The sequence below is a fragment of the Pristiophorus japonicus genome, chromosome 19 (assembly GCF_044704955.1).
Source record: "Pristiophorus japonicus isolate sPriJap1 chromosome 19, sPriJap1.hap1, whole genome shotgun sequence".
Lineage (NCBI taxonomy): Eukaryota > Metazoa > Chordata > Chondrichthyes > Pristiophoridae > Pristiophorus > Pristiophorus japonicus.
Genome location: NC_091995.1, coordinates 26,247,913 through 26,270,240, shown reverse-complemented (window position 1 = coordinate 26,270,240; position 22,328 = coordinate 26,247,913). Strand labels below are relative to the sequence as shown.

Sequence of the window (22,328 nt, the reverse complement as noted above, 5' to 3'; positions counted from 1 at the left end):
TCATAATAAGGTGGATGAATTAACTGCACAGGCAGCAATTAATGAATATGATATAATTGGCATTACGGAAACATGGCTCCAGGGTGACCAAGGCTGGGAACTCAACATCCATTGGTATTCAACATTCAGGAAGGATAGACAGAAAGAAAAAGGAGGTGGGGTAGGGTTGCAGGTTAAAGAGGAAATTAACGCAATAATAAGGAAGGATATTAGCTTGGATGATGTGGAATCTGTATGGGTGGAGCTGCGGAATACCAAAGGGCAGAAAACGCTAGTGGGAGTTGTGTACAGACCACCAAACAGTAGTAGTGAGGTTGGGGACAGCATCAAACAAGAAATTAGGGATACATGCCATAAGGGTACAGCAGTTATCATGGGTGACTTTAATCTACATATAGTTTGGGCGAACCAAACTGGTAGCAATACGGTGGAGGAGGATTTCCTGGAGTGTATTAGGGATGGTTTTCTAGACCAATATGTTGAGGAACCAACTAGAGGACTGGTCATCCTAGACTGGGTGATGTGTAATGAGAAAGGACTAATTAGCAATCTTGTTGTGCGAGGCCCCTTGGGGAAGAGTGACCATAATATGGTAGAATTCTTTATTAAGGTGGAGAGTGACGCAGTTAATTCAGAGACTAGGGTCCTGAACTTAAGGAAAGGTAACTTTGATGGTATGAGACGTGAATTGGCTAGAATAGACTGGCAAATGATACTTAAAGGGTTGACAGTGGATAGGCAATGGCAAACATTTAAAGATCACATGGATGAACTTCAACAATTGTACATCCCTGTCTGGTGTAAAAATAAAACGGGGAAGGTGGCTCAAGTGTGGCTAACAAGGGAAATTAAGGATAGTGTTAAATCCAAGGAAGAGGCATATAAATTGACCAGAAAAAGCAGCAAACCTGAGGACTGGGAGAAATTTAGAATTCAGCAGAGGAGGACAAAGGGTTTAATTAGGAGGGGGGAATAGAATATGAGAGGAAACTTGCCGGGAACATAAAAACTGACTGCAAAAGCTTCTATGGATATGTGAAGAGAAAAAGATTAGTGAAGACAAACGTAGGTCCCTTGCAGTCAGATTCAGGTGAATTTATAATGGGGAACAAAGAAATGGCAAACTAGTTGAACAAATACTTTGGTTCTGTCTTCACAAAGGAAGACACAAATAACCTTCGGGAAATACTAGGGGACCGAGTGTCTAGTGAGAAGGAGGAACTGAAGGAAATCCTTATTATGCGGGAAATTGTGTTAGGGAAATTGATGGGATTGAAGGCCGATAAATCCCCGGGGTCTGATAGTCTGCATCCCAGAGTACTTAAGGAAGTGGCCCTAGAAATAGTGGATGCATTGGTGATCATTTTCCAACAGTCTATCGACTCTGGATCGGTTCCTATGGACTGGAGGGTAACTAATGTAACACCACTTTTTAAAAAACGAGGGAGAGAGAAATTTGGTAATTATAGACCCGTTAGCCTGACATCAGTCGTGGGGAAAATGTTGGAATCAATTATTAAAGATGAAATAGCAGCGCATTTGGAAAGCAGTGACAGGATCGGTCCAAGTCAGCATGGATTTATGAAAGGGAAATCATGCTTGACAAATCTTCTGGAATTTTTTGAGGATGTAACTAGCAGAATAGACAAGGGAGAACCAGTGGATGTGGTGTATTTGGACTTTCAAAAGGCTTTTGACAAGGTCCCACACAAGAGATTGGTGTGCAAAGTTAAAGCACATGGTATTGGGGATAATGTACTGACGTGGATAGAGAACTGGTTGGCAGACAGGAAGCAGCGAGTCGGGATAAATGGGTCCTTTTCAGAATGGCAGGCAGTGACTAGTGGAGTGCCGCAGGGCTCAGTGCTGGGACCGCAGCTATTTAAAATTTTCATTAATGATTTAGATGAAGGAATAGAGTGTGATATCTCCAAGTTTACAGATGACACTAACCTGGGTGGCGGTGTGAGCTGTGAGGAGGACGCTAAGAGGCTGCAGGGTGACTTGGACAGGTTAAGTGAGTGGACAAATGCATGGCAGATGCAGTATAATGTGGATAATTGTGAGGTTATCCACTTTGGGGGCAAAAACACGAAGGCAGAATATTATCTGAATGGCGGCAGATTAGGAAAAGGGGAGGTGCAACGAGACCTGGGTGTCATGATATATTAGTCATTGAAAGTTGGCATGCAGGTATAGCAGGCAGTGAAGAAAGCAAATGGTATGTTGGCCTTCATAGCTAGAGGATTTGAGTATAAGAGCAGGGAGGTTGTACTGCAGTTGTACAGGGCCTTAGTGAGGCTTCACCTGGATTATTGTGTTCAGTTTTGGTCTCCTTTGTGTGGAGCCTTGTCAAAAGCCTTTTGAAAGTCCAAATACACCACATCCACTGATTCTCCCTTGCTCACTCTACTAGTTACATCCTCAAAAAATTCCAGAAGATTTATCAAGCAGGATTTCCCTTTCATAAATCCATGCTGACTTGGACCGATCCTGTCACTGCTTTCCAAATGTGCTGTTATTTCATCTTTAATAATTGATTCCAACATTTTCCCCACTACTGATGTCAGGCTAACCAGTTTATAATTACCCATTTTCTCTCTCCCTCCTTTCTTAAAAAGTGGTGTTACATTAGCTACCCTCCAATCAATAGGAACTGATCCAGAGTCGATAGACTGTTGGAAAATGATCACCAATGCATCCACTATTTCTAGGGCCACTTCCCTAAGTACTCTGGGATGCAGACTATCAGACCCCAGGGATTTATCGGCCTTCAATCCCATCAATTTCCCTAACACAATTTCCTGCCTAATAAGGATATCCTTCAGTTCCTCCTTCTCACTAGACCCTCGGTCCCCTACTACTTTCGGAAGGTTATTTGTGTCTTCCTTCATGAAGACAGAACCAAAGTATTTGTTCAACTGGTCTGCCATTTCTTTGTTCCCCATTATAAATTCACCTAAATCTGACTGCAAGGGACCTACGTTTGTCTTCACTAATCTTTTTCTCTTCACATATCCATAGAAACTTTTGCTGTCAGTTTATCTGCCTTCAATCCCATCAATTTCCCTAACACAATTTCCCACAAGTGGAATAAACAAAAGTGTTAAAATATATATATTGTTTTAAAACACAGTTGCTTTTTACCGCCCCTTTTTCCCGGGTGTTGATCGCAGCAGTGTCCTGCCAATTAGTCTTTAATTCCTGCGGACTCCAGGGCAATCACGGAGGGTTTGCGACCCTAGATAGTATTTCCCCCACCCGCACCACCTGTGACTCAGACCAATCCCCATCAGCTGGCCGGTCGGCAATGTGGAATTCTGGGGTGGACACGTCAGCGACCTTTAACCCGGCAGTTTGTCAGCGGCACTCAGTATTTCCCGCCATCAATCAGTCACGGGCGGAAGATGGGAAAGAGTCTCTCGGTGAATATCCAGGTAAAGGTGTGGAGATGGCACATGGTCATCATCATTGTAAAATGACACCTGTCCGCTCTCATGGTCCAGGTAAACTCCCTGGTTCTGGTGGGGGTCGATAATGTAGTGGTGAATACAACGTAGCCACTTCCAGCCAACACACACACAGTCCAGTATCCGGCCTCAGGTATCTAACGCGCCCTTTCCTGTCGGCAGGCTCTCTGGCTATTACCACGCGCCAGCTGGTCTTGTTGCCCACCTCCACCTCCTGGTAGTGTCTCCCTGACATGAACCCCTCTGATCCCCGGAATCAAACCTTTCCGGGGTGACAGGGAGTTCCTGCTCTTTATCTCCAAGTCTCACACTGGCCCGGTTCTCAGACACGATGAGCTGGGGATTCGCTGTATTTGGATCCAGAGTCAGAGAGGCTGGAGCTGGGGGAAAGTTACAATAACACAGTAAGCGGTTTAGATTCTTGCTGCGATTTATTAAATAGAATTTTACAGCATTCGGCCCAACTTTCACGACCACGGGACGTCTCAAAACACTTTTCAGTCAAAGGAGTACTTGACACCGAGCCACATAAGCAGATATTGGAACAGGTGATCAAAAGCTTGGTCAAAGAGGCAGGTATTAAAAGGAGGAGAGAGGGGGCTACAGTTACTGGATTACAATGTGAATTCCAGGATAATATTAAACACTCAGGTAACACGGAAATAATTTCAAGCGCGGTACCAAGATCATGACACAACACCAAAGCAAAATATTGCAGATGCTGGAAATCTGGAATGAAAACAGAGAATGCTGGAAACAGTCAGCAGGTCAGGCAACATCTGTGGAGAGAGAAACAGAGTTAACGTTTCAGGTCGATGACCTTTCGTCAGAACTGGAAGAAGATAGTGATTTACAGTTTAGAAGTAAATACAAAGGCAGGCAAAGGTGGGGAGGAAAGAATAAAAGGGAAGGTCTGTGATACAGTGAAGGGCAGGAGTGATTAAATGACATAAGGGACGATGGGAGAAGACAAAGGGGTACAGCAGAACCATCCCAGCACCTGATCTAAAGTTGTTGGAACTCAAATGTTGAATCCTGAAAGTTGTAAAATGTCTAAATCGAAAGTTTCCAGATGCAGTCCATCGAACTTGCATTGAGTTTCACTGGAAAGAAAGAAAAAAAGACGCATTTATATAGCACCTTTCACAACCACCAGATGTCTCAAGCCGCTTTATAGCCAATGAAGTACTTTGAGTGTAGTCACTTGTAATATGGGAAACGCGGCAGCCAATTTGTTTCCAAGCAAGCTCCCACAAACAGCAACATGATAATGACCAGATAATCTGATTTTTTGTTATATTAATTGAGGGATAAATCATCATCATCATCATAGGCTCTCGAATTCGAGGAAGACTTGCTTCCACTCTAAAAATGAGTTCTTAGGTGACTGAACAGTCCAATACAGGAATTACAGTGTCTATCACAGGTGGGACAGACAGTGGTTGAAGGAAAGGGTGGATGGGACTGGTTTTCCGCATGCTCCTTCTGTTGCCTGTGCTTGCTTTCTGCATGCTCTCGGCGATGAGACTCAAGGTGCTCAGTGCCCTCCCAGATGCGCTTCCTCCACTTAGGGCGATCTTTGGCCAGTGACTCCCAGGGGTCAGTGGGGGTGTTGCATTTTATCAAGGGGGCTTTGAGGGTGTCCTAGAAACATTTCCTCTGCCCACCTTGGACTCGCTTGCCATGGAGGAGTTCCGAGTAGAGCGCTTGCTTTGGGAGTCTTGTGCCAGGCATGCGAACAATGTGGCCTGCCCAACGGAGCTGGTCGACTGTGGTCAGTGCTTCAATGCTGGGGATGTTGGTCTGGTCGGGGACGCTAACGTCGGTGTGTCTGTCCTTCCAGGGGATTTGCAAGATCTTACGGAAACATCGTTGGTGGTATTTCTGCAGCGATTTGAGGTGTCTACTGTACATGGTCCACATCTCTGAGCCATACAGGAGGGCGGGTATCACTACAGCCCTGTAGACCATGATCTTGGTGGCAGATTTGAGGGCCTGATCTTCGAACACTCTTTTCCTCAGGCGGCCGAAGACTGCGCTGGTGCATTGGAGGCGGTGTTGAATATCGTCGTCGATGTCTGCCCTTGTTGATAATAGGCTCCCGAGGTATGGAAAGTGGCCAGGACACTGGGGATAACGCCCCTGCTCTTCTTCAAAATAGTGCCATGGGATCTCTTACGTCCACTTGAGCGAGCAGACGGGACCTCGGTTTAATGCCTCATCTGAAAGATGGCACCTCTGACAGTGCAGCGCTCCCACAGGTGATACACATTATATATGTTATTACAATATATATTACATGGAATTACATAGAATTTAAAGTGCAGAAATGGGCCTTTTGACCCAACCAGTGCTTATGATCAACACAATATTATTGCTATTTGTGGAGGCTTGCTGTGTGCAAATTGGCTGCAGTGTTTACTACGTTACAACAGTCAGGGGTGGATTAACCATGGGGCGGATGGGGCTGCAGCCCCAGGCCCACCAAAGAACACACACCCACCAAATAAATGTAGGAAAGAAAATATATGGCCTCTTAAATAGGCTGAACAGAACAGACAATAAGAGAGGAAAAACAAGACCGAGGAAAATATTGTTTATTGGCCTAACTTGTACATACCTATTTTTGCAGAGACAAAATCTTTACTATTTAATCAGTGTTATTATTAAACTGTGCGATATAATATATTTAATATATTATAATGTTATAATATATTATAGTAAAAGTCTACCTAGTAATTTGTTATTATATTTATGCACTTGATTTTATTTGTTTCAGGTCAAACCAGCTATCACAGTCATAACCTGCCCAAAACATAAGTATAGGGCCATTTCAAACAGTTTGCCCCAGGACCAAGAGGCCCTTAATCCAGCCCTGAAGACAGTGACCACACTTCAAAAGTACGACATTGGCTGTGAAAAGCTTTGGGATGTCCTGAGGTGATGAAAGGTTTTGTATAAATGCAAGTTCTTTCTTTTATATGTGTTTTATTCCTCTCTTGAAGTGCTTCCTCTTGCTGGCGCACAGTGCTTTGCATTGCCTTGTACTACTTTAACCATGAGTGCCTAGACTGTGTGTGTGAGTAAGCTATTTGACTGTGCTGGCTGCCCGCACCTGACACTCAGACATGTACAATTTTCAATAAAGACTTGATGACGACAATCGTGGTTGGGGGGGGATCGGGAGCTGATTTCCCCCTCCTCCCACCCCCCCGCAACATTTAAGCCCCAGCAACAGTGAAACCAAATGTAGCTCCTTGGCCGCAGCCACCACAATGGGGCCGCGCACTCACTGACTGAGCCATTGCTGAAGCACTGCCCTGGATTCAGGGTCTGAGCTCGCAGAGACATAGGAACAGGAGGAGGCCATCCTGCCCCTCGAGCCTGTTCTGCCATTGAGATCGTGGCCGATTTCTACCTCAATCCCCATTTCCCTGCCTTTGCTCCATATCCCGTGATACCCGCACCCAGCAAAAATCGATCGATTTTGGGCTTCAAAGTTCCAATTGACCCCCGACATCCACAGCTTTTTGAGGGAGAGAGTTCCAGATTTACACTACCCTCTGTGTGAAGAAGTGCTTCCTGATTTCGCTCCTGAATGGATGAGCTCCAATTTTAAGATTATGTCCTCTTGTTGCTCATTCCCCCAACCAGAGGAAATAGTTTCTCTTTATCTACCCTATCAAATCTTTTAATCATTTTAAATGCTACAATTAGATCGTCCCCTACACTAAAGGGAATACAAGTCAAGTTTATGCACACTGTCCTTATAATTTAACCTCTTATGACTGGTGTGTCATAGATCAGCTGAATATGAATCAGCAACTTCCCTAATGTAACAGTGAATATCATACAATTCTTTAAAACACCAAAAGGGGAATCGGAGGTTACAGCAAGCTGCGGTTGCCTCTTGGAACTGGGGTTGTAGACAGCGCACACCCGTACCAATGCGATGGGCACCTGTCACTGCTGGTTTGTAAGTGGTCTGACTCAGACAGGCAACAAGGGAATGATGTTGCAAAGTGCAAACATCACAAATGGGGAGGTGGTCAGACAACTAGATATAGACAGGTAGATAGGCAGGTACAGCTCGATAGACAGACACAGAGAGAAAGGAAGGTGTGTGGTGGTGGAAGGGAGGAGAGTGGAATTTGGACGTAAAACAGACTGAATCGCAGTAGATGGCCGTTATGTGACACACCTGATATCCAACGCTATTGACGTCAATTGGACTGAATAACGGGCGGAGTATATAAACAGGTGACTGATGTGATTCCGTCTTCTTTGAATCCCGGTCCATGTTTTCAATTCCACCTCCACATGTATATGTAGATATATATATAAAGATAGAGAAACAGATCCTGTGTTAACTAGTGAGCAGTGTGAGTGGTTGAGAGTTTTTGCCGGTTAGGTTATTACACGGATTAAAGATGGGATAGAGTTTCTCGGTGAAAGTGTCAATGAAAGTGTACAGGTGAGTCATGTCTTCAACATCGTAAAATGACACCTGTCCTCCCTCATAATCCAGGTAAACTCCCAGCTTCCGCGGTTTCATTTCAACAGGAATGATTGTATGTTCAAGCTCGGTTGATGCTCGATAATCATTCTCATTAAACAAGCCTATGACCCAGTATCCATGTGAAGGTATAGTTAGGATGTCACCCTTCCTGTTGACCGACTCGCCACAGACACCTATAACCCACTGGGCCTTGTTCCCAAGGCCCACCTCCCAGTAGTGTCTCCCTGATGTGAAACTCTGTGAGCTCAAAACATGTAAGTATTCATCAAATGTTTCCGGCAGATCAGGAAAGTCTTGCTCCTCGACTTGCTCTTCATTGCTATGCTTTACACTCATCAGCTCCTCCTGGGACAAGATGAGTTGTTCATTTGCCGTCTCTGGGTCCAGGGTGAGAGACACTGGGACTGAAACAAAACATGAATGGGAAGCTGTTACTGTAAGAAAACCAGGACTGAATCACGAGATGTGTACAGACAGTGATGGGCCATCACCACTTTCCTCATCCCAGGGACTGTGGAGCCTCAGGGACAGGGTGTCTATGGGATTATTCACCTTTGAACCCTCACCGTTCTCTCAGCCCTATTTACACAGTGCAGATTTTACGTGGGATTACATTGGATATACGGCACAGAAACTGGTCATTTGGGCCAACCAGTCCATGCTAGTGTTTATGCTCCACTCGAGTCTCCTCCCCTCTTTCCTCATCTAAATCTATTCGCATAACCCTCCATTCCCTTCTCCCTCATATGCTTGTCTAGCCTCCCCTTAAATGCATCTATACTATTCGCTTCAACCACTCCCTGTGGTGTTGAGTTCCACATTCTCACCACTCTTTAGGTAAAGAAGTTTCTTGTGAATTCCCGATTGGATTTCTTGGTGACTATCTTATATTGATGGCTTCTAGCTATGCTCTTCCCCACAAGTGGAAACACTCTGTATCCACTGTTATTAAAACCTTTCATAATTTTAAAGACCTTTATTAGGTCACCCCTCAGCCTTCTTTTTTTAAGAGAAGAGAACCCAGCCTGCTCATCCTTTCCTGATATGTATACCCTCGTATTTCTGATATCATCCTTGTAAATCTTCTCTGTGCCCTCTCCAGCGCTTCTATATCCTATTTATAATATGGTGACCAGAACTGCATGCAATACTCCGAAGTGTGTCTAACCAAGGCTTGATACAGGTTTAGCATAAATTCCCTACTTTTCAATTTTATACCTCTAGAAATAAACCCGAGTGCTTGGTTTTCATCAATGACCAAAAGCTGCAGGAGCTCTATCTCCCTCCCTGAGCCCAACCTGTTGTATTCTGGCACTTTTGGGGCAGTGATGACGACCTTTCTAATGTCTGAATGGGACTGAAGAGGCGACAGTTCTATTTCCGTCTACACAACAGCCAATGGTGAGCCTGGAAACATGGTCATTTATTCTATGTGTGGAACCACGGAGCTAAATAATCTCACCCACTCATGAAAGGAGTAACACCTGGGTCAAATACGGCCCAAGAATTTACCACACCACTGTCGAAGGATATTCAAAATAGCACCCAGGCCTGGCTAAAGAGAGGCAAATCTCACTTGTATTCATTCACATTAAAATTAAATAACAAGGGATCATCACCACAGGTGGTCCCTCGAATGAGGATGACTTGCTTCCACGAGTTCACAGGTGTTTCGATGAAGGACCCGATGTTCCAGTCCTGAACTCCAATTGAGGGGGTGGAAGATGCCTGTGCGTGAATTTTTTTCACGTGTGGTGACCATTGCACACCAGCCACCACACGAGCTTGACAAGTGATAACATCTAATTGTCATCTGTGGTTGAGTTGGTAGTGCTCTCGCCTCTGAGTCAGAAGGTTGTACCACTTCCCTACAAAGAGGGGTCGAACATCCGTTTGTGCGCTCTTAGACCGTAGCCTTTCTCACCTGCAGCACAAGTTAGCTGTTCGGTGTCAGCTATGGCTCAGTGGGTAGCATCTCGCCTCTGAGTCAGCAGTCCCATTCCAGAGAACAGAATCTAGGCTAACATGCTCAGTGCAGTACTGAGGGAGTGCTGCACTGTTGATGGTGCCGTCATTTGGACAAATTAACAGTGCTTATATTTGCTGGCTTGTCCTTTTAAATTTTGAGGGCCTTGTAATTTGGGAAAGGGTCATTCTTGGTGCAGTTGCCTCATCAATAGGATAAAATCCTAAATCAGAACAAAAAGAACTGTTTGTCTCAGCAACATGAGATAAAGGCAAATTAATGGGACTTAAACTTTATGTGTAGCTCCCCAGGGCTCCAACGTAGACACCTGTGCAACCCATAAAGACCGGAAACATGGATCATTGCACAGTCCAACCCACTCATTTGTCTTCTATTCTTCTCCATACCAATAGGGTCTGTAGATGGTGCAGACCCAAGAACATGCACTGAGCAGAGTGAAATCTAACTTTAGATATTTATTACTATACAAAGTGAAGGCTGTAGGATGGGAACACAGTTACTACACAAGGAAAAAGTAGATTTTCAACTGGCTTTGCGGAATGGCCGACTTTTGTAGAAACCGCCCTATTATCATTTCCGTTGAATTCAATTGGAACATTTGAAAATCTAAACCTCCCACCCCCCCACTGCCCCCCGGCCAATGACTGAGCAAAGGGGGGGGGGGGGGGGGAGGGGACAGCAAGGAGAGGGGGACTGTTTTTTTTAAAATCGTAGCCAATCTTTCCAATTCTTTGTCAGATCACAAACGCCAGAGGTCACCATGCACACATCAAGGATCACCCTGCACTAATGCTCTTAGCCAAAAGGCCTAGAGCCCAAGCACCGTTCCTGGAAGTACTGCAATACCAGGTTCGTGCCATGGAGGTGGATGGGTCAAGCCACCCCCCAGAGGGGGACTGTTGCACTCTGACTCTTACCTGGTTCGATAATTCTCCTCATCGCCCTCCACATTCTGAAAAACTGGAAGGGCTCACCGAACACCTCCATGGTCAGCTCGACTGCAACCTCCTCTGCTCTCTGGGGCTGGGCATCACACCTGGGAAAAGAGGATGTGCATGTGAGCGGCCACAACAGAAGCACAGGGCAAGCACGGGCAATGAGAGGGGCCCACCTGGTGAGAAGGTCTTTAATGTCCTAAGCAGAGAGAGAGAAAAAGAACAGGCATTACTATCAAAGCAGGTGTAATTCCCAAAGCAGGCAAACTCCTTTTCCATATTAATTATTACCTTGAGTATCTCTGCAGCCTCCCTCATCTTTAGTCGTGTCTGTATCTCTGATATTCTTCCCTCGAGAGCCGACATTTCCCCCACAATTGCTTTCACCTTCTCCTCCAATATCTTTAATGTGTTTCCTGCTTCTTCTCTCAGGTGACTTCTCATGGCCTCTTGTCGCTCGTTCAGGAACTTGTGCATCTTCTCAAATTCATCTGCAATTGTGGCCGTCAGCTGCTGTGCTCTTTCCTGCAGCAAAGAAAGTTCCAGTCCTGGTGAATATTTGTACTAATGTGACAGAAGGAGCTCCCTTTCATGGCTGGACCAGTTGTTATGCTCTGGAATTCACGGCCTGAAAGGGTGGTGGAAGAGTCAAAATGCTGCAACTCCCTCCATAACAGCACTGTGGGAGTACCTTCACCACACGGACTGCAGCGGTTCAAGAAGGCGGCTCACCACCACCTTCTCAGGGCAGTGAGGGATGGGCAATAAATGCTGGCCTTGCCAGTGACAGACACATCCCATGAACGAATAAAAAAACGAAGACCTACTTGCACCTGGAGTACTGTGTACAGTTCTGGTCTCCTTACTTAAGAAAAGATGTACTTGCCTGATAAGGAGTGCACCGAAGGTTCACTAGACAAGTTCCTGGGATGAGCGGATTTCCCTATGAGGGGAATTGAGTAGACTAGGACTATATTGCCTAGAGTTTAGAAGAATGAGAGGTGATCTAATTGAAATATATAAAATTATAAAGGGGCTTGACAGGGTTAATGTTGAGAAAATGTTTCCACTGGCTGGAGAATCTAGAATATGGGGTTGTGACAGTCTCAGAATAAGGGGTCGGTCATTTAGGACTGGGATGAGGAGAAATTTCTTCACTCAGAGGATGGTGAATCTTTGGAATTCTCTATCCCAGAGATCTGTGGATGCTGTGTCGTTGAGTATATTCAAGACAGAGGTCGATAAATGTTTGGGAACTAAGGGAATTAAGGGAGATGGGGATAGTGCGGGAAGGTGGAGTTGAGGTAGAAGATCAGCCATGATCTGGTTGAATGGCGGAGCATGCTCTGGGAGCCAAATGGCCTACTCCTGCTCCTATTTCTATGTGCAATTACCCCCTTTAATACCCTGGACAGCAGCAGTTCGAGAAGACCCACCACCACATCTCGAGTGCAACTAGAGATGGGCAATAAACACAAGCCTTGCCAATGAAGTCCACGCCATGCGAATGATTTTTCTAAATAAAATTATTTACAGTGGAGTGGATTCTTACCTTTAGGTCTCCCATCTTGTCCTCTGCTTTCCTTTTGTTTTCAGTCGCTTACTCCATTTTCCTCTTCAACAAATCCAAAGCTGCTTCTAGTTTTTCCTGAAACATTTAGTGTATATATGAACATAAGAAATAAGAGCAGGTGTAGGCCATTTGGCACCTCGAGCCTGCTCCGTCATTTAATAGCCCAGAAATCCCGGTCGGCTGCTTCTCGCGGGCGGTCGCGTAAAAAACTTTTTAAAAAAATGCGCACTTACCTTATCCTGCTGCACCCACGCGAGTTCCCGGTCCTGAGGCCTCCTCTGATTGTGCGTCACAGTGCGTGCACGTCGGGACGTGCGCAGGCCTGGAGCTGGAGTCACATGGCTCTGGGCAGCCAATCAGGTATAGTATGTTCTCATTCATAATAATGGGAACTCTGTAAGTTGGAATTCCCATTGGCCCAGTAATCTTGGTTTCTTCTTCCCGCGGGCATTCGACTAAAAATAGGACAGAAGATGTGCACCTATATTTTGATCGAATGTTCACCAGAGATCCCGGAGTCGAGGCCTCCTCTTCTTGCGCAATGGAGCACGTTCATGTTGGGACGTGGGCAGGCCTAGAGCTGGAGTCACATGGCTCTGGTCAACCAATCAGGTATAGTATATTCTCATTCATAATAATGGGAACTCCGTAAGCTGGAGTTCCCATTATTATGAATGAAAAACAGCCCCCAAAACACTAATATGCAATAATAAAAGATGGAAAAAAATGAATGACATATTTTTATTAATTTAAATTAAAGTTATTTATGTAATTAAAAAATATATATTTTTCCGATTTTTAAAAATGATTTTTTAAATTATGGTTTAAAATAAACTTACCAAAGTGGGGAGGGTTTTTAACAATAAAATGTGTTTTTATAATTTTATTTTACAATGTTTTTGTGTGTTTTAAAACTCTTACGCCTGTAAAATTAGGCTATGCGCTTGCTTTTATCAGGCGCAAGAGTTTTGAGGACATTTGCTGGGCACGATATGGGTAAATCTCGCAATCTCGTCCTTGCAAATGTCCTTGCTCCCAATATGTGCGAGATCTGTCAAGCCAGAAACTTGACAGATCGGAAAAGCCAGTTTTCTGCACATGCGCAATGCGCACAGAAAAACAGCTTTTTCTGATGCTTCCCGGGTCAGTACACACTCCGTCCAGACCCGGGGAGGCAGGGACTTCTGTGCCAACATTATGAATGAGAAACAGCCCCCTAAACACACAAAACCAATAATAAAAAATAGAAAAAAAACACAACATATTTTTATTAATTTAAATTAAAGTTATTTATGTGTTTAAAAAATATATTTTTCCAATTTAAAAAAAAGTTTTTTTAATAACGGTTTAAAATAAACTTACTGTAGTGGGGAAGGGCTTTAACAACAAAATGTGTTTTTATAATTTTATTTTAAAATGTTTTTGTGTGTTTTAAAACTTACGCCTGTAAAAGGAGGCTATGCGCTTGCTTTTATCAGGCGCAAGAGTTTTGAGGACATTTGCTGGGCATGATATAAGTAAATCCCGCAATCTTGCCTTTGCAAATGTCCTCGCTCCTGAGATACAGATCGGAAAAGCCGGTTTTCAGCGCATGCGCATTGTGCACTGAAAACTGGCTTTTGCAATGCCTTCCAAGGTCCATAGACACTCAGTACGGACCCAGGAGGCCGAAATTTCTGCCCCATTAAGTTCATGGCTGATCTGATCTTGGGCTCAGCTCCACTTCCCTGTTCGCTCCCTGTAACCCTTCACTCCCTTATCGCTCAAAAATCTGTCTATCTCCACCTTAAATATATTCAATGGCCCAGCCTCCACAGCTCTCTGGGGCAGAGAATTACAGATTTACGACCCTCTGAGAGAAGAAATTCCTCATAGATTCCCCCATGACTGGAAATATCCTCTCTGCATGTACCTTGGTGAACCGCCTCAGTATCTTATATGTTTCAATAAGATCACCTCTCATTCTTTTAAACTCCAATGAGTATAGGCTCAACTTTTCTTCATAAGTCAATCCCTTCATCTCAGGAATCAACCTCATGAACCTTCTCTGAACTGTGTGTGGTAATGAATGAGAGTTCCAGTAAAATTGAACACCTGAGCGTAATTACTGAATCAGATAGGCTTCATTAGTTCAGTCAACAGTGCGACAGTCAATGCAACAAAATACTCTGAGATGGTACCTGAACAATCTCATTCAGGAACCTTCGATATGCATTAGACATAGACATAGCTTGGCTCCAGGATACCCACATATATAGCGAGACAATGGGTTACACCATATACATGGATAGACACTGGATTACGCCATATACATGGATAGACACTGGGTTACCCCATATAGATGGATAGACACGGCGATACCCCATATGCATAGCTAGACACCAACCACAACAATTTGCTATTTCGCTTCTTTAATTTGCTAACATGCCCCAAGGCACTTCAAAGGAGCATAATAAGACAAAAATTGACACCAAGGTAAAGTAAAGAAATTAGGACAGGTGACTAAATGCTAGGTCACAGAGGTAGGTTTTAAGGAGGGTCCTAAACAAGGGGAAAGGCAGAGAGGTTTGGGGAGGGCATTCCAGAAATTAGTGCCTAGGCAGCTAAAGGCACGGCCACAGTGCTGCGGTGAAGAAAATCAGGGATAGACAACAGTCCAGAGTTGGAGGATTGGAAAGTTCTTCGAGGGTTGTAGGGCTGGAGGAGATTATAAAGATAGGGAGAGGTGAGGCCAGGGAAGGGTTTGAACATAAGGATGAGAATTTTAAATTTGAGATATTGCTGGACTGGAAGCCAATGTAGATCAGACCCACCCTTTCTCCTCCCCTCCCGAACTTTCTTCCCTCCTCCCCTATCCTATCCCTCTCCCCTACATTTCATCCCTCTCCCCTATCCTATCCCTCTCCCCTACCCCTCTCGCTCTTTCTCTATCCCTCTCCCCTACATTTCATCCCTCCTCCCTAAGCCTATCCGTCTCTGCTACCACTCTCGCTCCCTCTCCGCTACCTCCCCAGCCATCTATTCACTCTCCCTATGGTTATTCTTCCTCTCCTATCCTCCTTTCTGCCCTCGCTATTTTCCTTCCCTCATCGCCAACTCCTCTCCTTTCTTCCTCCACCCCAACTCTTTCTATCTCTCCCTTAACTTCTGTCCTATCCCTCTTTCTCCTTCCCTCCCCGTCTAATTCCTCTTCCCAACCCCCTTTTCCCACAACTACCTGTGCCGGCAAGGCAGTGATCCGGTACCTTGTATATCTGGGCTGCCTCCTTTATGGGCATCACACTGTGCATCTTGTGAGCCCGAGACATTTCGCACACCACACAGATCGCTTCCTCCTCCTCTTCACAGAACAGTTTCAGCTTCTCCTCGTGTTCCTCGCAGTAAAACTCCTCCTCCCGCTCTGTCGCCTTCACCTTCAGCAGTCTGAGCTGCTCCACGATTTTGGCCAGGGTCCGTGCGGGCCTGGTGTCCCTCTGGGTAAAGACCTGCTGACACTGGGGACAGGAGACATCTCCAGGGATCTTCTCCCAACTCCCAGAGATGCAGGATCGGCAGAAGTGATGGCCACAGTCCAGGGACACTGGGTCGGTGAACATCTCCAGGCAGATGGGACAGGTTAGTTCACATGTTAGATCCCCCAACTCTTTCCTAGATGCCATCTCAAAGCTTGTTCTCTATCTGCCCTTTTTTTGCTTGCAGTTTTGTTTCTGCGAAATGTTCCCACCCTTTCCCAAATACCACGTCGTTCAGAATCAAATAGCTTTATCATTACTCCCCTCTGAGTCAGCAGTAAACAGAGTCAGCTCCAACTGGCAATGGATCAAGGTTTAGATAGGAAATACATTCAAGAAAAATGCTTTTCTAAAGGCAAAAGGAGATGATAATGGGATAAATATAGAAACAAAAGACGTCCAGAAAAGGTAAGAGTTCACCTCCTTTACGAAGCTCCTTAAAACCTACCTCTTTGACCAAGCTTTTGATTATTTGTCCTAATATCTCCTTGTGTGGCTCAGTGTCAAAATTTGTTTGCTATTACTCCTGTAAAGCACCTTGGGATGTTTTACTACATTAAAGGCACTGGATAAATACAAATTGCTATTGTTGTTAGAGAATGCCCAAGAGAAATTGGACACGGGTTCTAGCGGATAAGATCTAAATCTGCCAAACTCCTTTTGGTATGTAGCATCATGTGTTTTGTCATTTAATCGCTCTCACCTTCCACTTTGTCAGACCTTTTCCCTTTTGTTCTTTTCCAGCCTCCTCACCCCTGCCCTTTTCTGTATTTGCTTAAAAGCTGTTCATCTCTAGCTCCACCATTCAATGAAATCATGACTGATCTTCTACCTCAACTCCACTTGACTGCACTATCCCCATGTCCCTTGATTCCCTTAATAACAAAAAATCTATCAAAGAAACAAAAGATGAGTCTAGATAGGTGGAAATGGAGATGGCAGAATCATCAACAGCTGCTGTGGGAAAGAGAGAAAAATCAGAAAAAAAGAAGAAAAAAATCGGGGCAGAGGTTATGGTTTGAAATTGTTGAACTGGATGTTGAGTCTAGAAGGCTGTAAAGTGCCTAAACGAAAGATGTGGTGCTGTTCCGCGAGCTTAGGTTGAGCTTCGTTGGAGCAGTGTAAGAGGCCGAGTTCGGAGAGATCAGAGTGGGATTGGAGCGGAGAATTAAAGTGGCAGGCGTCCGGAAGCTCGGGTCATACTTACGTACTGAACAAAGGTGTTCTGTAAAGCAATCACCCAGTCTGCATTTGATCTCCTCAATGTAGAGGAGACCGCATCGTGAGCAGCGAATACAGTATATGAAATTTAGGATCCTGCCGGCTTACCCGAGAGTTCAAGAACAGAATACGCACCAGAAATAAGGTAGAACTTACATTTGTATATATATATTTATGTGTATAAACAGCTTATATGTTTCACGACCTCAGTATGTTCCAAAGAGTTTCACAGCGAATGAAATACTATTGAAGTGTAGACATTGGCCCTGAAATTGCGGCCTCTGCAGGTGTGTACGATGTGTGCACGCACCCGAAGAGGCCCTGCAAGTTCCAGGTTATAGGTGCACGAAGTGCATGCGCCTGAACCCAGGACTTGCGATCTGACAAAATGTCTTTTGACAGATCACTCGCATCCCCAGGAGAAGGGCCTTCATGGGCGGAGATTTGGACTATTTGCCCAACTCTTGTCCAGTGAATGTCCTTCAAATTCTTATGCCTGCTTTTACCAGCGTAAGAGTTTTAATAGATAGAAAAAATAAATATTATTTATTTAGTATAAAAATATTATTGATTTTTATACTAAAAACCCTGCCTATGAATATAAGTTTATTTTTAACCACTTAAAACATAAAAAATAATTTTTTGTCTAAAACATTTAATTTAGGCCAATTTCTAAAAGTTAAAAAAAGTGAAGTTTTTTTAAATTTAAGTTTGTTTTTTATTTGATTTTAGGGGAGTCTCATTGATCCCATTACTATGGATGAGAATACTACCTTGTGATTGGTGATCCAGGCCCATGTGATCCCAGGATGCGTAAACGCTCTTGGAGTACGTGGGCCTCTGTGCTGGGCTGCGCATCTAGGCCTCGGAGGGAAAGTGTTCGTTCCTCTGGGACCACCAGGTACTTTCGTAAATATAATGCCGGTCGGAGGCTTCCGTTGCGGGAAGCCTCCAACTGCAACTTTTGGTCCATTGTTGTAATATAGGGAAACGTGGCAAACAATTTGCACACAGCAAGTTCCCACAAACAGCAATGGGATAATGGGCAGATAATCTGTTTTAGTAACAGATTAGTAACGTTTTAGTAACGTTGGTTCAGGGATAAGTGTTGGCCAGGACATCAAGGAGAACTCTTCTTCAAATGCAATCTTTTACATGCACCCGAGAGGCCCGGTTCAATGTTTGATCCGAAAGACAGCACCTCTTGATAGTGCAGTGCTCCCTCAGTACTGCACTGGGAGTGTCAGGCTAGATTATGTGCCCATTGTGGGACTTGACCAGACAACCTTCCGACTCACCAAATGTGGGTGAATTTTCATCGGGGTTCTCCTGCTCATCCACGGAAAGCTCAGCGGAAGAGCCACTAAGTTTACACTCCTAGATTCCCGAGTAGATATTCTTCACCAAATGCCTGTTCCAACTCCCTCTTAACAACAACAATTTATATTATTTACATTTATATAGTGCCTTTAATTCAGTAAAATGCTTCGCAGGAGCATTATCAAACAAAATTTGACTTTCTTTCTCTCGACATTCTTATATTCATGGCCCCTTAGTCTTGGACTCCCCCACAAATGGAAACATCCTTCCTACATCTCCCCTACCGAACCCCTTCACAATTTTGAAGACCTCTCAGTCTTCTCTGTCCTGATAGTTGTACACACTCAGTTCTGGGATCATCCTTGTAAATGGCACCTTTGTATAACCCCAAAGCTTGATTTCCCACAGCAGCAGCTGATAACCTATTACTGTGGAAAGAAATTTCCCTGCAGCCCCAGATTTTTCCCTCATCTCCTGAGTGTGCAGTCAGCTCGACACTGTCTACGACAAAGCAGACTGGTCGATCGGCATCCCTTCCACCCCCTTAAACATCCGTTCCCTCCACTGTGGCGTACGCCCCAACACTCGATGCAACTGATGAGGCCAAAGAGGGTTTTTACACCAACCTCGAAAAATCCCTGACCTGCATCCCCGCGGACGACAAACTGATCCTCCTCGGTGACTTCAACACCAGGGTTAGCAAGGACACAGACCTCTGGGGTAGGGAAAGCCAACTCCAGTGGTACCTTACTCCTGACAAAATGTCTAGAGCACTAACTTGGCAACACCAACACCTTGTTACGCCAGAAGGACAAATACAAGGCATCGTGGCAACACCCTCGCTCCAAGCACTGGCACCTGCTCGACTATGTCATCGTCCGAGCCAGGGATCGCAAGGACGTGCACATCACCCGCTCCATGACAGGAGCCGACGACTGCTGGACAGACCTAATCCAATCCATCATCGACATCAACATAGCCCCAAAGCAGAGGGGGCAGCAGAAATAGTGCCGCAAAAAAGTCAATGCCGGAGCACTTAAGGACCCAGCTAAGAGAGCCCTATACAGCCAGTGCCTCACAGCTAACCTGGCGTGCCTTGATGACCCCGAGACACAGAATACCCACAGTGCTTGGTCTGACCTCCAGGCCTCCATAACCAGTGCCTGCAAAGAGACGCTCGGTTACTCAACCAGGAAACACCAGGACTGGTTGGATGAGAATGATCAGGAGATCCAAGAGCTAATATATCGCAAGCGCAGCGCATTTCTGAGCCTTAATCAACAATCCAACGTGGGAGCAGCAAAGCAGCATTACAGATGGTTCAAGGCTGAGGTCCAACAAAAAACCTGGGACCTAAAGAACAGGTGGTGGATGGAGAAAGCACAGGAGATACAGCAGCCAGCCGACAGCCATGATGTGCGAGGATTCTTCATCGCAATCAAGGCCACCTACGGGCCAAACACCCAAGGCCCCACCCCGCTGCTGGCCAAGAATGGGGAAACACTCATCAAGGACACCGAGGCAGTCAGGGCTGCTGAAAGGAGCATTTCGAAGATCTCCTCAATCGAGACTCTGCCTTTGACTCGAGTGTTCTCAACTCCATTCCGCAGCATGCTACCCGCCACCACCTCGGCAAAACCCCAACAATGCACGAGGTAGAAAAAGTCGTAAGACAGCTTATGAACAACAAGGCCACGGGAGCGGATGGAATCCCACTGACACACTGAAGTATGGCGGAGAGGCACTGTTGGCGCGAATACATGACCTCATCTCTCTCATCTGGAGGGAGGAGAGCATGCCGGGAGATCTCAGAGATGCAGTGATCGTGACCATCTTTAAAAAAGGGGACAAGTCCGACTGCAGCAACTACAGTGGAATCTCCCTGCTATCAGCCACTGGGAAAGTTGTCGCTAGAGTCCTCCTCAACTGTCTTCTCCCTGTGGCTGAGGAGCTCCTCCCGGAGTCACAGTGCGGATTTCGTCCCTTACGGGGCACAACGGATATGATTTTTACAGCGCAATAGTTGCAGGAAAAATGCAGGGAACAGCACCAGCCCTTGTGCATGGCCTTCTTCGACCTTACAAAGGCCTTTGACACTGTCAACTGGAGCGTCCTCCTCCGTTTCGGATGCCCCCAAAAGTTCGTCACCACCTTCCGCCTGCTCCACAATGACATGCAAGCCGTGATCCTTACCAACGGACCCATCACAGACCCAATCCACGGGGTCAAACAGGGCTGCGTCATCTCCCCAACCCTCTTCTCAATCTTTCTTGCTGACATGCTCCACCTCACATTCAACAAGCTCCCCGCTGGAATGGAACTAAACTACAGAACCAGTGGGAAGCTGTTCAACCTGCGCTATCTCCAGGGCAGATCCAAGACCACCTCAATCTCTGTCATCGAGCTACAGTAAGTGGACGACGCCTGCGTCTGCGCATTTACAGAGGCTGAACTCCAGGATATAGTGGGGCGTACGAAGGCACGGGCCTTACGCTAAACATCCGTAAGACAAAGGTCCTCCACCAGCCTGTCCTCACTGCACAGTACTGCTCCCCAGTCATCAAGATCCACGGCGCGGCCCTGGACACCGTGGACCACTTCCCATATCTCGGGAGCCTCCCATCAACAAGAGCAGGCATTGACGATGAGAACCAACACCGCCTTCAGTGCGCCAGTGCAGCCTACGGCCGGCTGCCTGAGGAAAAGAGTGTTTGAAGACCAGGCCCTCAAAACTTCCACCAAGCTCATGGTCTACAGGGCTGCAGTAATACCTGCTCTCCTGTATGGCTCAGAGACATGGACCATGTACACTAGACACCTCAAGTTGTTGGAAAAATATCACCAACGATGTCTCCGCAAGATCCTACAAATCTCCTGGGTGGACAGGCGCACTAACATTCAGGCTAACATCCACAGCATTGAAGCACTGACCACACTCGATCAGCTCCGCTGGGCAGGCCACATAGTTCCCATGCCAGACACGAGACTCCCAAAGCAAGTGCTCTACTCAGAGCTCCTTCATGGTAAACGAGCCAAAGGTGGGCAGCGGAAACGCTACAAGGACACTCTCAAAGCCTCCCTGATAAAGTGCGATATCCCCACTGACACCTGGGAGTCCCTGGCCCAAGACCGCCCTAAGTGGAGGAAGTGCATCCGGGAGGGCACTGAGCACCTCGAGTCTCAACGCCGAGAGCATGCAGAAATCAAGCGCAGGCAGCGGAAAGAGCATGCGGCAAACCAGTCCCACCCACTCCTTCCCTCAACGACTATGTGTCCCACCTGTGACAGAATCTGTGGCTCTCGTATTGGACCGTTCAGCCACCAAAGAACTCACCAGGAGTGGAAGCAAGTCTTCCTCGATTCCGAGGAACTGTCTATGATGATGATGAGTGTGTATTATGTACAGGATGCACTGCAGCAACTTGCCAAGCCTTGTTCATCAACACCTCCCTTTGCTGAGTAAAGCTCCCTCTGCACTGTACCAACAAACACTCCCAGGGCTGGTACAGGATCTACCACCGAGAAAGGCAAGAACAGCAGATGCATGCGGACACCACTACCTTCAAGTTACCCTCTAAGTCACGCACCATCCCGACATGGACATATACAACCGTTCCTTCATTGTCACTGGGTCAAAATCCTGGCACTTTCTCATTAATAACACTGTGGAAGTACCTTCCCCACACGGACTGCAGAGGTTCAAGAAGACTCGCACCACCTTCTCAAGGGCATCTCGGGTGGGCAATAAATGCCTGCCTTGCTAGCAATATCCATAATCCAAAGAATGAATT

The 22,328-nt window shown here is 45.8% G+C and overlaps 1 pseudogene; it reads right to left on the bottom strand.

The window, feature by feature from the left end:
* Window positions 1-7,384: 7,384 nt before the first annotated feature.
* LOC139229808 (E3 ubiquitin-protein ligase TRIM39-like) lies at window positions 7,385-16,143 on the bottom strand (annotated as a pseudogene).
* Window positions 16,144-22,328: the final 6,185 nt, after the last annotated feature.